The sequence below is a fragment of the Ictidomys tridecemlineatus genome, chromosome 4 (genome assembly GCF_052094955.1).
Source record: "Ictidomys tridecemlineatus isolate mIctTri1 chromosome 4, mIctTri1.hap1, whole genome shotgun sequence".
Lineage (NCBI taxonomy): Eukaryota > Metazoa > Chordata > Mammalia > Rodentia > Sciuridae > Ictidomys > Ictidomys tridecemlineatus.
This window is the reverse complement of record NC_135480.1, coordinates 54983542-54999276: the sequence shown is the minus strand read 5'-3', so window position 1 is coordinate 54999276 and position 15735 is coordinate 54983542.

Sequence of the window (15735 nt, the reverse complement as noted above, 5' to 3'; positions counted from 1 at the left end):
ATGATCCCCCAAAGCCTCAGAAAATTGGGGCCCAACCCTGCAGTCCAGTCATCTTGACTAAGCTTTAGTGGCATCAGAGTCTCAAGCTCACCCACAGGCCAGCACCAAACTTTAATATGACAATGACTTTCATGTCACCTCCTCCTAGTAGGAAAGGGAAGAATAGGTCAAATGGACCTGGGTCACGGATGCTGTCTTCAAGGCTCTGTCATTGATACCACACCCCCAAACTACATCATAAAACAGACATCTCCGAAAGATGAATGAGCATTGCCAGACAATGAAGAAATGTATTTATCAATATGAAAATTTATTTATCAATATGAAATTTATTGATCATAATTGACATTACATCTTCCAGGTTACAATATTTGATATTGCTTTTATCCATTTGCTTTATTTTTTGAAAATTCAACTTTGATTCTAAACAGTAAAGGTAGTTTTTTAAAAAATTAATTTATTTCTTTTTGGCTCAATGCTGAATGTATTGTAGTTATTGTTTCAATGACCATTCATTGCATTAAAGTTATTTCCAAGTCAGCATTTTACATAGGAATATTTATGGTTTTTCCCATCAAGCAAACATTGTCTCCAAGATGCTGGCTTTCATTGTACGTAAAATTCCTTTTTTATGATGTCCAGAGTCTTAATTTTGAATTTATCCGATTTGAATTTATCAAAGTAAGACAATTTCTCCAATCTGCCAGACTCAAAGCTTTCAGAGAATATTAAAACCATTTCTTCAAATACCTGAAGACACTTGTCAGGACTTCAGAAATGAGCTTGCAAATAGGCCTTCCAGAAACAAATTTTTATCTTTTGTTTTTAAAAGTAATGATTTTGAAAATACTTATTTTCTCTTCAAGGAAATCTAGAACTAAGTTTAAAATTTTATGTTTTTGTTTTTTGGGAAATAAAACTTTCAAACAATCCTGTTTTAAAAGCACACAAGAAAGTGCAAAAAGATAAGAGCTCAGAAAAGAAAGGCATTGCCACAAATTGCACATTTGTAAAAGAGAAACAAATACACTGTCCCTGTATGTCACATCTACAGCTCAGCATGGACCTCTGCTCAGAGTTCACTGGACCTGCTGGCTCTAGCAAGGCTCCTGGGCCGTTTTAGCTAAGCACAAAATCTGCGTTATGACTCGACACTATGGTCCATGTTTTCTAATTTTGTTTTCAGGATAGATAGAGCGACTATAAAATCTTTTATAGAGAATAAGACCCAGGCATCATTGTGCCAAGCCTGCCAGATAAAAGGTGGTGTCTGGGCAGCACAGGAAAATGTAAGAAGAGCAGGAAAATGCTATCTTCCTCTTCCGAATTAGAACTCCAGGAGTTAAAAGTATTCCAACCAAATTAAATATTTTCTAAAATACATATTGGCTTTACCTTGTTCTCCACAAAATTAGGTGTCATGTTATCTTTTTTAAAAAAATTATTTTTTCAGTTGTAGTTGTACACAATACCTTTATTTTGTTTATTTTTATGTGGTGCCAAGGATCGAACCCAGGGCCTTGCACATGCTAGGCAAGTGCTCCACCGCTGAGCCACAACCCCAGCCCAGTGTCATGTTATCTTAAAGAGGACTTCTGGTTTTGAAAGAATCCTATTTGCTTCCCTAAAATTAACAAGAAAACTTGTGGTGGGGTGGGTACTTGGGGATTCAACTCAGGGGTGCTTTACCACTGGGCTACATCTCCCTCAGCCTTTTTTATTTTGACATTAGATGCTGCCTTGGCACCCAGAGTCACTGGGATCATCGGCATGTGCCACCATGCCTGGCACAAAAAATCATTTAAGTTTTGACTTCCAGTGTTTTCCACATTTGAAATCCATGTTGAAGAGCCAATGGCATTCATGTGTGAGATGCAGCTGGTTCTGGGGGGTTAGCAAGAGGAGGCTGCCTACCTGACATGCTGTGGTAGATCCTGGCCCTCACTAGTGCTGTGAACACCTGCTGGGCCCTTCACAGTGACTACTGGACACGGGAGACAGTGCTTGCTGTAGCAGTCCAATTAGCAGCTTAGACAAACACTCAGGGGCTCTCAGGTCAAGATAATACAATTTGACAGCAACTACCAAGGGTTTTGCTGTCTCCTGACTTGAAAAGGTGTTCTTGTTCCCCACAGAAAGAAAGAGAGAGTAAGAAAGAAAAGAAAGTGTATCTATGTCATCAAACAGGAGAGAACAAGGACAACTACCATGTGGAAAAGGGGAATGCAGTGAGGGGGAAACATCATGTAAAGCTCAAATATAGACTCCTTGATTTTTCTGTTTTAAAGTATTTAAGTTTTAGGAAAAATAAGTGTGGATTTCAAAATATATAAACAGTGGATTTCAAAGGAAATCTAAAGATTATGTTTGTAAATTTAAAGAGTTCCATAAACAAGAAAAGTTTAGCAAATCATTCAAATGCTCCTGATTATCTGGTAGATCAAATATTGATATTTGGCTGATTGGTGGCATTATGTCAATTTTTCCAGCCCATGCCAAAGCAGCTGTCAGCAGTTTCCTTCATAAAGGACTACTTGATCCCGAGTGTAAAGTTTTGTTGAAAATCACTGCGCCTTAGGAAGAGAAGAGCAGCTTAGGAAACCACAGCCTTCATGTTCTGTGATGCTCCCAGGAATGGGGCAGGACCTTGTTGAGGAAGGCATTTCCATAAATGAGGAAAGATTCCTCCTCCACTGACCTTCAGTTCATGACCTTCTGTGACTTCGGGAGACAAGGTAAAAACACTAGTCTGGGAGAGGAAGATTTTAAGCTTAAAACTGTAATTACACAGTTAAGGACTGGGGAAGGAGACGAAACTTCCACCATCTCCTTGAAACTATGCTGGTGAATCAGCTCACTGTTTGGGGTCCTAACCAGAAAATATTTGCCCTATTCTGATGGACAGAAGTAGTGGTAGAGACCAGCTGGTAATCAGAAGATGCAAAAGGAACTCAAACCAGTTACCTTCAAACTGAGCACAGGTGGGAGACAGCCCTGCCCCGTGGAGTCCTAAGAACCTACTTACCGCCCTGTAAGCTCCAGGCCTCCCGTTCCTGTACTCCTTGCCATCAGGTCCCACCCAGACCCTTGTCAGCCCCTAGTGTAGCCAGGCCAGGGACATGTGAGAAAATGAAAAGCACCACACCTGTGACTGTATTTGGCCCCCACTCTTCTGGTCTTTAGAAAATGTTAGCAATCCCCAAATGGTTCAAACAAAAAAAAAGCATGGACATAAGAAACCCTTACTGAGAACTTTCTGCCTTGACCCAACCCCTCTCTGGTTTCCTATCATGGCGCTTGGCATCCTCATGCCACTCTACACATACACATGCACCAGTAAAATTACTGGGCAGGACCAGCTCAGAAAAGGCTGGTGCAGAACTTGATGTCATTTTCAGGCCAAGGAAAATTATTGCAGAGAGCATGGCCCCATCAGAACTGGAAGATTTGTCCTTGTGTATCTCTTTGTAGCAAGTAGCTCTCTGGGTCTTATGGAAATTGATGCCGGGGGAATGCCAGAAACAAGGTGAGTTCTCCATGAATGTACCCGGCCACCTAGGACAGATGGACTGGTCTTCTCAGGAGCCTCCTGTCTCCTTAGATGCCTGTGACATGCAGTCACAGAAGCTCTCACCCATCATTTTATGCAAAATTCCATATAACACTCATTTTCATAAACCAGTCTAGGAAAAGTATCCTAGAGGTGACACCACCTTTTCAGAGCCATAATATGTGGGTTACAAAAAGATGTCAGAGACTACAGTGTAAATGCATAGGGCTTGTCAGAGCTGTCAATTCTGTTGATAAGCTGTCATTAACATGTAGTGTTTGCACGTGACTCCTAGCCTGACGAGTGCTGAACAAAGACCAAGATGCCACACCTGTGTGGGCAGAGTCATATACAGAGGGTAGCCCAGAGCTCTGCTCCTGCCTCTGATGCCAAGCCCTTCCTGTGGGGTTCCCTTTCTTCTCATGTGAGGCAGGGTTTGTTCAGTGTATCCTGTGCCCTTCTGTCTCTGGTGTTTTTGTGTCTCTGAGTCTAGGGAACTGCTTATGCCCGTTACTGGGAAAGCCACATTGCTGGGCTGTGATGGTGCAGTGCTCGACACCTACTGCCCAGAAACTCAAGTTTAGGCTACCTCGGGAGGAAGGATTTTGATTTCCATGGAACATCATCTGTCTTTCCATGCCCTCCATTGTTTTTCAGTTTCCTCTTCAATAGATTTTCTTTTTTCACAAATGATCTGAAAGGAATTTGACTTTGAGAGTGTCCAGAAAAATCTCTTAATAACCAGTGATGCCTAGTGCAGATCATAAAACCAGGACTGGAATTCCTTAAGCAGAGGAAATTCCATTTTGAATTAAATACCGAAACAGGTGCTCTCAGTACCCACAAAAGATTAATCCCAGTCCTACAAGGAAAGGGTAGAGCCACAGGAAGTTTCCTGGAAGGGGAAATTCTGACAAAGAAGGATGTATTAGATGAGAACAAGGAGAAAGACAGTCGGTGTGGATAGTTCAGGGCCAGGAAGGAGGCAGGACACTGAGCACCTCTTTTCCTGGCCTACTTTTTTTTTTTTTTTATTGGTACCAGGGATTGAACTCGGGTACTCAGGCACTCGACGACTGAGCAACATCCCCAGTCCTATTTTGTATTTTATTTAGAGACACAGTCTCACTGAGTTGCTTAGCACCCTACTTTTGCTGAAGCTGGCTTTGAACTCTCGATCCTCCTGTCTTAGCCTCCTGAGCTGCTGTGATTACAGGTGTGGGCCACCGTGCCCGGCTCCTGGCCAACTTCTTTAAGGGGCAGCCTGTCATCCCTTGCCTAGTGCTGTCATAGAAAACTGTGTCCTATGAGCCCATGGACTTGTCTGTGCAGCTCATGCTGCTCAGCTCTGTGCTCACTTCTGTCAAGACAGAGGTATTTGGGTGTCAAAATCAAGTACCTTCTACTCCAAACTGCACAGCTCACACAAACTAGCGCTGCCCACCCACTCAGTGGCCCCTGCAGCACTGGATCAAGTTGTGGATTTCTTGCACCTGCTGCTCTCCTGACTGCAAAGACAGTCCTGTATTCTCATTCCTCAGCCTGTTTTGAAAATAAAACCACACAAGTCATTCTTCCAATTGATCAGGAATGGTGGTCAGATTGATTAGGGGAGGAGGAAAGAGAAAGGAGAAGGTTTGTGGGTACCTATTTTAAATGGAATATATTCTCATTCAAATCTAAAAAGGAAAAGGAACACAATTGGGCATAGTCCGATGCCTGCCTGAAAAGCCTCTGCCCTCTAGTGGCCAAAGGCTCCAAACAAAAAGTTTGCACAAAAGTTGACCCAATGTTTAGGTTTGGGACACTGAACTAAGACCACTCTTAGTTCAGTGTCCCAACTCTCTGGGGATCATAGGTAACCATCAGCTTTAAGTCCTGGGGATCTCTCCCCAATGGGATAGATGTTCACAAAACTTCAGAGATGTCACCTGGGAACCTGGGCAGGAGAGACTCAGTAAGTCCTGTGCTGGGCAGACACAGAGCCTGGATAAGACCCAGAATTTTCACACATACTGACCAGCCCTGGGCCTGAGGCCTCCAACATCGTCTTCTGGCCATCATCTCCAACATCATCTCCAGCTGCATCCACACCTTCCACACCTCCAGGAGTCACTAACACACATCTCACTCCCGTCAGTGGCTTTCACTACTCAGTCCCTTACTCTGTTGTCTGTACACCCCCAGTCTAGAGGCTATCCAAGCTGCACAATAGTAGGCAGAATTTCAAAAGCTCTTGGCAGAGATGTGGTTGCCAGATGCTAAGAAAACAGAGACTCAATATAAGCCACCTGAGCCTACCCAACCACAACTGATGTGTCCAGCATTTGACCAGGATCTATTAGGACCAGGTGCTTGGCTTCCAGAAAGAATCCATTTATAGGAAATTGCACAGGTGGTTTTCAAAAGCTGAACCAGAGCCACCACAATGAGAGGTTTGAGCAGAGGGAGGCCATGCCCACCAATGAAGGCTGTGGGAAAGCAGACCAGGCTCTCCACTTCAGGTAGGGAACAGCACCTGTGCCAGCCACTTGAGAAGGTTCTGGAGAGAAGACATTTCCAGTAAAACATGGGGCAGTCATAAATGAATGTCCAAAACTGAGATTGTGCTCTGAGTAGACTCCAGCCAAGTGAGGGAAGAGGAAGGACAACATGAGGTAACTGGAGGTGAAGGGGGCCTCTTGGAGGCGTCTCACTCATGTCAAATCATGACATTCTTGATCAATGGAAAGACTGGTGCTGAGTGTTCGTGTTCCCCCAGATTCTTATGTTGAAGCCCTGGCCCCCCGGGTGATGGCATCCAGAGGTGGGAACTTCTGGAGGTAGTGAGCCTAAGACGAGGTCATGGAGATGAGACTGCCATAATGGGATTAGCGTCTTTATGAGAAGAGGAAGAGACTAGAGAACACAGCAAGAGGATGGCTATCTATGAACCAAGAAGCAACCCTTGCTAGACACTGAATCCAATATCTGGATTGTGAATGTTACAGCCTCCAAAACTATGAAAAAAAATATCAATTGTTTAAGTTACCCAGTCTTTGGTATTTTGTTATAGTGATCTAAGTTAATTAAGAAAATGGGTGACTTACAGCAAAGGATACTTGGAGACAGAAAGGTAATTAAAGGCCTAGTTTGTAATGACTAGAGATATCACAATCAATTACATAAGAAAGTTTCGATTAGCTATATGGAGGTGTGCTCTCCTGATTCCATACTAGTTTTAAAATGATTCTCGAAATATCTCCTTAAAAAAATACCAACTTGTTTCAATAACCTGTTACCAACAAACTCTTACCAAAACTTCTCAGTCAGAAACTCTTAAATTCCTCCGACAATATATTTGTTCCTTTTTAGTCCATCCTGAAACTGAATTTAGTCCCTATGAAATCCCATAGACCACACCCTTTCCCTCCACTTTCACCTCCTTCTCTTCCACATAATCCAAAGAACTGAAAAGAAAAAGAATAGTAAATTAATAGGAAAATCAATACATTTTGGCAAATGTCATTGTGCTTAAGAAGGATAGCTCTTTTAAACTCCTCAGTACACTCATTCAAGTACAAAAAAAAAAACAATTAAAAAAACTCCTCACAAAAAAATAAATAGATAAATAAAACTCCTCACAAGTGGATTCTGTTCTATTGCTTGCTTCCCTTCCCTGCCCCTCAGTTCAATTGTAAGTTCTTGGGGGGCAGAGCTATGTCCTCTTACTTTCATAGCATATTGGCTCAAGACTCAATGAAGGGCTGGGTATTTAGCTCAGTTAGTAGAGTGCTTGTTGCATGCACTAAGGCCCTAGGTTCAATCCCCAGCACCACACACACACACAAAAAAAAAAAAAAAAAAAAAAAAAAAAAACTCAATGAAGATGTAACCTAGACACTTCTATAAGTCATTCTTGCTTTTTTTGTTGTTTGTTTTATTTTTCTACCGCTACAACCAGTCTTCTAAGGTCTCTAGTTCTGGTTTTCCTTTGTATTAAAAGGGCTAAGAATTTTTAACAGTTTGTTTGGTACTTCAGGCTGTCCTTCTTTAATCAGTACCCCCTCCCTCCTGCAAGTGCCTGAATTTGGGAACTTTGATTGTTCTTGCAAAGTCCTCCGCACACAGCTACTGCAAAGACTGGTGGGTGCAGGCTGATATTTGTCTGTCTCTCTGAGGTGGCAGAAAGGTAGAAGGCAAGGTGGTTTCTTACTGAAAATGTGGAAGGCCCTCTGGAATTTCTTGGATGTTAAAATATGCTCAGTATTTGGAGTAGAATAATTCTTTACAGAGTAGGAAGGAACTAGACTACCCTCAAACCCTGAAAAGGCCTCCCCAAACCTTTGTCAAAATTCTCTTCTTTCCTTGGGAGGACTGTGTGGTGGAGCCTGGTGAAGGGTGAAGAAACCTTGGGGCAGCACAAAGAGATTGAAGGGAGCAGGATGAGATTTCTGAGAGAGTAGAGTTGAGCATTCACCCTGGGTGGGTGCCAAAGGTCTCCACTAGGGTCACGGGCAGGACCTGGAGGACAGAGGGCAGGGCCATGGTCAAGAGTGCTGAATACATTAGAAAAACCAGCTCAGGTCCGTTGCAGGGAAGGGCCAGGACAAGTTATTGAAATAGATCATGATTCCGGGTGATGGGCACACAGAGAAGCTAGTAAGTAAAATAGGAGGCAGCCTCAAATAATTTCTGAAGCTTAAGACTAAACCTAATTCCAAACAGGACTATTTCACATGTTAGGAGGGAACCAATGTGAGAATTAGCTTGCTTTTTTAAAAGAGAGTTTGATGGAGACAGAGAGGGGAAGGGACAGTCAGAGAAAATATAAAAAGCAGATTCACAAGTTGGGAGTTCCTAGCTGTGCTTGCCTAGAAGTACTAAGGAAAAGATCTCTTTATACCTTAATAATCTCTGAAAGATCCCTGTACCTGATACAGTAGATGAATTATAAAGATCTTCTTATATCATTAAGAAAATAATAAATGGTTTTTAAAAAACAAATAAGTTTGAGGGCTGGGGTTGTGGTTCAGCGGTAGAGCACTTGCCTAGCACACGGGAGGTACTGGTTACGATTTTCAGCATAACATAAAAAAATAAATAAATAAAATAAAGGGATTGTGTCCATCTACAAATAAAAATATGTTTTCTTTAAAAGTAAATAAGTTTAAAATATGCTTGTAAAGATTCCCATTAAAATATTTAAGTTTAAAAATATTTTGGGGGGGCTGGGGTTGTGGATAGCACATGTGACTAGCACATATGAGGCCCTGAGTTTGATCCTCAGCACCACATAAAAATAAAATAAATAAATTTTTTTTTAAAAAAAATACTATATTTAAAAAAAAAAAATTTTTTTTTTTTTGGCTTTTTCCAAAGTGGGGATTGGCAGCGGGGAAACCTTGTGTTTTTTTGAAAATTTATTTATGAGGGCTGTCTTATTCTCCAGTAATTGTAGAGAAATTAGGTATCAAGTCCACAGTACTGCATTGCCCATGAATTTGACATGTCCAGGAACTTCATCTTCACAGGTAGGTGGAATATGTTGAACCATAGTGAAATTGCCCCAAATCTGTCCCATTTACTAAGGGATAGAAGAACTGATTCTCTCAAAATAAGATTTGGGGTCTCTGCTAAAAATCTATCAACAAAGGGGCTAAGGCACTCATGTGCAGCTCTGTGAATTTCCAAGTGCCTTTCAGAGAAGCCCTCAGGTGATATGCCCTGGAGGCTCTTGAGGTTGGCAAGGTTGCAAGAAGTGGGGGATGATTTAGTGAAGGGATAGTTCTAGAAGCAAATCTGAACCCAGACCAAGAGGAAAGTTGCCGTTCATTCAGGAGTTATCAGGCAAGAATGTGGTGTCTAAACAAGGCTCCAAGACTGAGGGAGAGATATGTAGCAAAGACTAGAAGGATAGCAGAGACTGCAGAAGTGTGCTTAATTCTGAGAAGACGACTTTCTGGCCAAAGATACATTTAAAAGGGTGTATGTGTGTGTGTGTGTGTGTGTGTGTGTGCGTGCGCGTGTGTGCGCGCGCACGCGCATCCCCAACCATTGAGAATGTATCTCACGTATTCTTTCCTCCTGTGCCTACCAGTTACTCCTGTTATCCATCTCAGCTTAGATGCAATTTACTTGCAAAGACTTCCCTGAGCCTGAGGAATTTAGTCTTCATTGGGAGAGAGCTGGCATCAAATCAAGACTCCTAAGCAGGGACATTTCATAATGAGGTTTGCATATTGGCTCCATTACCATGGCTATGGTGCAATGATACACTAGAAGGGCTCAGAATGGAGGCTACAGTAAACAGTGCAGAATCTGGCCATCACCCTCCCTTACTCTGTTCCTCATTAAATCAGTAACCAAGTTCCACTAATTCTATATCTTAAATATGTCTCAAAGGCGTCCATCTAACTTCCTCTCCTCTTGGACAATACACTCTCCTGGTCCTTCCAAATCACTGTGCCAGCCTCCTAATCCATCTCCCACCAAGAACTTATTTTTGCTGCCCTCTAATACCTCTTCACCTGACCTCCAGAAAGCTCTCTAAAACACAAATCTATTTGCGTTATCCACTTGAAATTCTAATTGTTTTCTCATTCTTACCATAACACCTGGAAGGTTTGGCAGGTCCTAAAAATATTGACAATACCTGGCCTCTCCTTATCATACTTAAAGGGACACTGTGGTACACTGCCCCCACCTTATCCTTTATGACAAGGACACACATTCTTGCAGCTGTGCAAATATGGACACTAACAGGTCACAACTGAGTCTCTCTCCAGTAATTACCCCCCGCCAAAGGAAACTCTCAATACTACACGCCTTCCCTCCTTGGGAGTAGTGCTCATCCAATAACTGCTTGGTGTGGGAATGCCAAGGGCATAGCTGTTGGGCCCATCTAATTGCAGAACTCCGAGTACCATCAGTTGGGGCCTGTGTTCCAAGCATTTCAGTTCAACTTTTCTTCTGCCCAGTCTGCTTCTTTTACTTCCTCATAGGTATAGGTATTGTTTCAGACATACATCTTACATATAAATTCATCTGAATTTGTTTCCTGGGAAGCCTAAACTCCTATACTGTCCCAGTCCTGTAGAAACTTCATATACAATTTTTATAAGTTCCTCAATCTGCTAAGCTCTCTGGCTTGTGGGTCTTTGCATGGACTGCTGCTTCTGCCTACAACATTTTCCACTTCTCCTCACTATCTATACTATAGTACTAATTCCTTTTCATCCTTCAAATCTCAGCTAAGATGCACTTCATTTGAGAATTTATCTCTGATTTCCTGAGCTCAGGTACTCACCTTCATTCTGTCATGGCACTTAGTACAACCCCTGTGACTTCTTCTTTTTTTGAATTTTTTTAAACCTTCATTTGATTAATTTACTTGTATGTGATGCTGAGGAATGAACCCAGTGCCTCACATGTGCCAGACAAGTGCTTTCTACCACTGAGCTACAACCCCAGCCCCTGTGACTTCTTAAATTGTGCTGATTATAAATTATGTATCTATATAATTGTTTCCCTACTAACCTACATCCTTTGTGAGGACAAGAAATCTATCTACTATGTCTTCATTGTATCCTTAGGGCAGAGTCCAGTATCTGGAACACAATAGGTTCCCTGAAATATTGGTCAAATGAATAAAAAGTAGGAAACAAAGAAGCCCTAAGTAATGAATTTGCAGTAGAATAAAAGAGAAGGGGGCATATTTTATATGTATTTAGATGGCAAAATTAATGCATTGGTGACTGATTAATTGAACAAATATAGGAACAAAAGACAGGAAGAATCTAGAAAATACCTGCATTTTTGTCTTTGTAAGCAGGTAAAAGATGATGCTTAAAAAAAAATCATTTAGAAGGAAGTTTGAGTAGAGAGAAAAATGATAACAGGAAAGTCTGTGATGTCTATTCCACATCCAAATATGAATGTCCAGCAGGCAGATGGAAAGTGGGTTTGGACCTCAAGACCTGCGTAAACCTGCAATTGGAAATCATCAGTGTATGTCACCCAGGAATTCCCTTATCAAGTTATATCTGGCCAAGAACACCCTGCACACCCCAGTGGAACTTCTATATTTTGTCTCCACACTGCCTTCTTTTACAACTCACTCAGTGCTTATATCAGTTGACTTCCTTTTCCAAAACAAAGTTCCATAGGCTGAGTGACTTAAACAAGAGACATTTATTTTCTCACAATTGTAGATTGCAAGGCCCAGATCAAAATGTCAGCAGATGTGGTTTCCTTTGAGGCCTCTTTCCTTAGCTTGTAGGTGGCTGCTTCCTCACTGTATCCTCTTGTGGTCTTTTCTATGTGCATGTACCTCTCCTGTGCCTCCAGATTTCCTCTTTTGTTACAGAGACATTAGTCACATTGGTTTAAGATCCACACTAAGTACCTCATTTTTACTTAATTACCTTTTTAAAGGCTCTGCCTCAAAATACAGATTCTGGATTACACAGGGACTAGGGCTCCACCATAGAAATTGGGGTGGGGACACAGCTCAGCCCTTTTACAGTGTAATGTTTCTTCTCTTCCTCTTTTCACACCCAAAGGCTACAAGCCCACACCTCTCCACCAGAGTGTCAATGTCCAGATTGTCTTTCCCTCAAATTGCCAAGATTCCAATTTCCACATGCATGGAAACAGAGGAGAGAGGGGTATTCTGCCTAGATTGGGGTTAGAGGAAGATCTGAAGAATGAGTAAGAATTCACTAATTACAAAGGGAGAGATGTTCTAGATTGTAGGACTTCCATAAGCAAAGATATCAAATATTAAAAAAAAAATCTCATGAGAGTTTGGGAACAATTAGATGTGGCTTTTGTGGAGGAGGAATGGTATGAGTTGTAGGAAGATTAGCAGAGGTCACACTATAGAGAGTTTTCATTAAAACCAGTCAGTTCTGTATCTAGAGATGAACACAGGAAATTAGAAGCTGCTACAACCACTCATGCAGGAAAGAATGCCATTACTTGTAAAAGGATGAAAAATTTGAGGATGACATTAAAGCCAATAGCTATGAAGTGGGGTAGGAGTGGCAATAAAAGATAAGGGACAAAGTGGAGGGGAAAGGGAGAAGAGAACAGAAGAAAAGGAGGAGACATACTGTGTGTATATCAATGATGAAGCCTGTTGTTCCAGGGGGGATTCTGTTGGGCTGGCCTCTGACTCCTTGACAAGGCAGAATTGCCTTCCTCAAGCCTAATCAGCATCTCCTAGTTAAGTGGAGGATAAGTCAAGTGGTCAGTTAATATGGGGATTGTTATGGTTTGGATGTGAGATGTTCCCCAAATGCTCACCTGTGAGACAATGCAAGAGGATTCAGAGGGGAAATGATTGGGTTTGAGCACCTTAACACAATCAGTGAATTAATCACCTGATGGAATTAATTAAGTGGTAATTGAAGGGAGGATTGGGTGTGGCTGGAGGAGGTGGGGCATTAGAAGTGCTCGCTGCTTTTTGACCATCCTGTGAGCTGCTTCTCTCTGCCACATTCTTCTGCTATGATGTTTCAGCCTGACCTTGAGCCCTGAGGAATGTCTATGTCTGTGGATTGAGACCTCTGAATCGTGACCCTCAAATAAACTTTTCCTCCTCTAAAGTTGTTCTGGTTGGGTCTTTTAGTCAGCAAAAAAAGCTAACACGGGAATGCAGAAGAAGAAGGAGCCACCAGCGGGGGATGGGGGGTGTGGTGTGGAGAGAGAAGCAAAGAATCCCAAGATGAACTTGAGGTCTGGATAAGATCAACGTTGGTGGGGGGGAGGTTGTAACTGGGAGGGTCACTTTCAGAAGATAGTTCAGGGCAGAGCTTGCAGATCAAGAACTAGTGAATCCAGCTGGATGCTGTGGTACACGCCTGTAATCTCAGAGGCTCAGGAGGCTGAGGCAGGAGAATTGCGAGATCAAAGCCAGCCTCAGCAATTTATCAAGACCCTATCTCAAAATAAAAAATAATAAGGGCTGGAGATGTGGCTCAGTGGTTAAGTGCCCCTGGGTTCAATCACTACTCTGAGGAAATAGCGGTGGGTATCACCAGACAAAAGTTCCCCCTCTCAGGATACTGAGATAAGAGAACAAAAGGATCAGATCCTTTCAGAGGAGAAAAGATGGAGGGAAGAGTCACATGTTGACTACTGTGCTCACTAGTGAGCTCAGAGTAGTGATTAAAGAGGTTAAATATAAGGAAGAAGACAGCAAAGCAAAGTGATTGGTTTCACCCCAACTGCAGCTTAAAGGCAGAAAACCATCTTTTTCTTGCCTACCAACATAGTGTTGTGGGGCAGGTCCCTCAGAAAACACACCAAGTCCCAGTTTTGTCCAAATTGAAGAGTCTTTATTTAGCTGGACAGCTGGCAACTGCTCCCCGCAGGACTCATAACTGTTTCTGCAAGGAACAACCCCAAGTCTGAGCATTTTAGGATATTTAAAGGCAAAATCTGGGTTGATGTAGCTGTAAGCAAGCAGGTAGAGAAGGTGGATTGGGCAGTTAGTGAGACAATGCAATAGGTACATTGGTATTTCCCACAGGACTTTACAGGTTGGCATTGCAGCAAGCAAGCAGAAGGGAAGCGGATCAAAATGACTCTAGTTGAGTACAAGTTAGAGAATGGTTACTAACGTCTAGACAATCAATCTCTTACAAGGTACATTGTCCAAGAAAAATGGAAACCAAAGAACTATTTTGTGTTGCCAAGAATGCTATGCTAGGTAAATATTAATGGGTACAGAGGCAGGGCTTTCCCATGGGAGAAGCATTTCTTACATGATATGGAGTCTTAGGGTAAAATGGAGTCTGTTTGGTCATTGTCCATATAGGCTGGCCCATAAGAACAGCACCCAATGAGTAGGAATACTCTAAATAAAGATGGTCATGGCTGGCCAGTTTGTGTCAGTCAAAGCTGGGACTATCTCCAAAGTTAGCTAGTTTTTTTTGTTGTTGTTGTTTATTTGTTTGTTTTGCTTTTTGAAACCTCTGGTCACAAGAAATGAGGGTTTCCATTCTGGGTCTGTCCCGTGGATCATCAGTCCTACGGCTGCCAGTAATGGGATTCGTGCTTCTTTGGGATTACACAGAGTAAAGCTCTTGCTGGGCCTTATGGCACACATGTAATCCCAACAGTTTAGCAGGCTGAGGCAGGAGGTTTGCAATTTCAAAGCCAGCCTCAGCAATTCAGTGAGATACTGAGAAACTCAATGAGACCTTGTTTCTAAATAAAATATAAAAAAGGGCTTGGATTGTGGCTCAGTGGTTCAGTGCCCCTGGATTCAATCAGTGGTACCAAAAATAAAAAAGCTTTCCAACTAAGACCAGGTATGGTCAGTCAGAGGCCCGATTTGTCCCTGTGAAGCTGGTAACCATAGAGAGAGTGGTGAGGAGCCTGCATCACTAGCAGGGAGACAAGGGAGTCCATCCCAGAATGGGGCCAAGCTCTTTGGAGCCCATGCCAGAGACATAGGGGCAACAGCAGCCCTGGAACCAACCTGAGGACTTCTGCTACGACTGAGGATCCTTGGGACATTCCTTCCTCATGGACTGTCTGGTAATTCTTTAGGTTTTATTACTATTGAATGCGCATTTCAGTGCAGAAATAATCTAAGCATACTACAGAAAGCCCACAATGACAGCACCCACCCAAGTATTAATTGCGAGACAAGAATTTTGCTCTACTGAATCTTTTTCATCTTAGTTTACAATCTCAGTGTTAGGACTTGAGGCATTCATGGTAGAAAATCACCAAAACACTTTTGTATGAGACTATTTAAAATGCCAAGGATGAGAAGTTGTTTTTTTTTTTTTAATATTTATTTTTTAGTTCTCGACGGACACAACATCTTTGTTGGTATGTGGTGCTGAGGATCGAACCCGGGCCGCACACATGCCAGGCGAGCGCGCTACCACTTGAGCCACAGAAGGAGCCTGAGTCAGGATTTTTTAATAAAGATTCAGCTAAAGAGATAACTAAAGTTCAACTAGTTTTAGGGACAATTCAAGTTCAAAGAAGGTTCTCAGAAATAGGAGATATTGTTTTTCAGAATGAGGAGCTATTGTTTGGGACTTGACAAAAGGATTGGAGAGAAATGGGAGCTAAGGTCATATTAAAGAGGAATGGGGAGGAACATATACTGGGAACAAGAACTTTCAAGGGCTGCCAATAGAAATTTCTCAGATTTCCAGTGTCTATTGCAGGGACCAAAT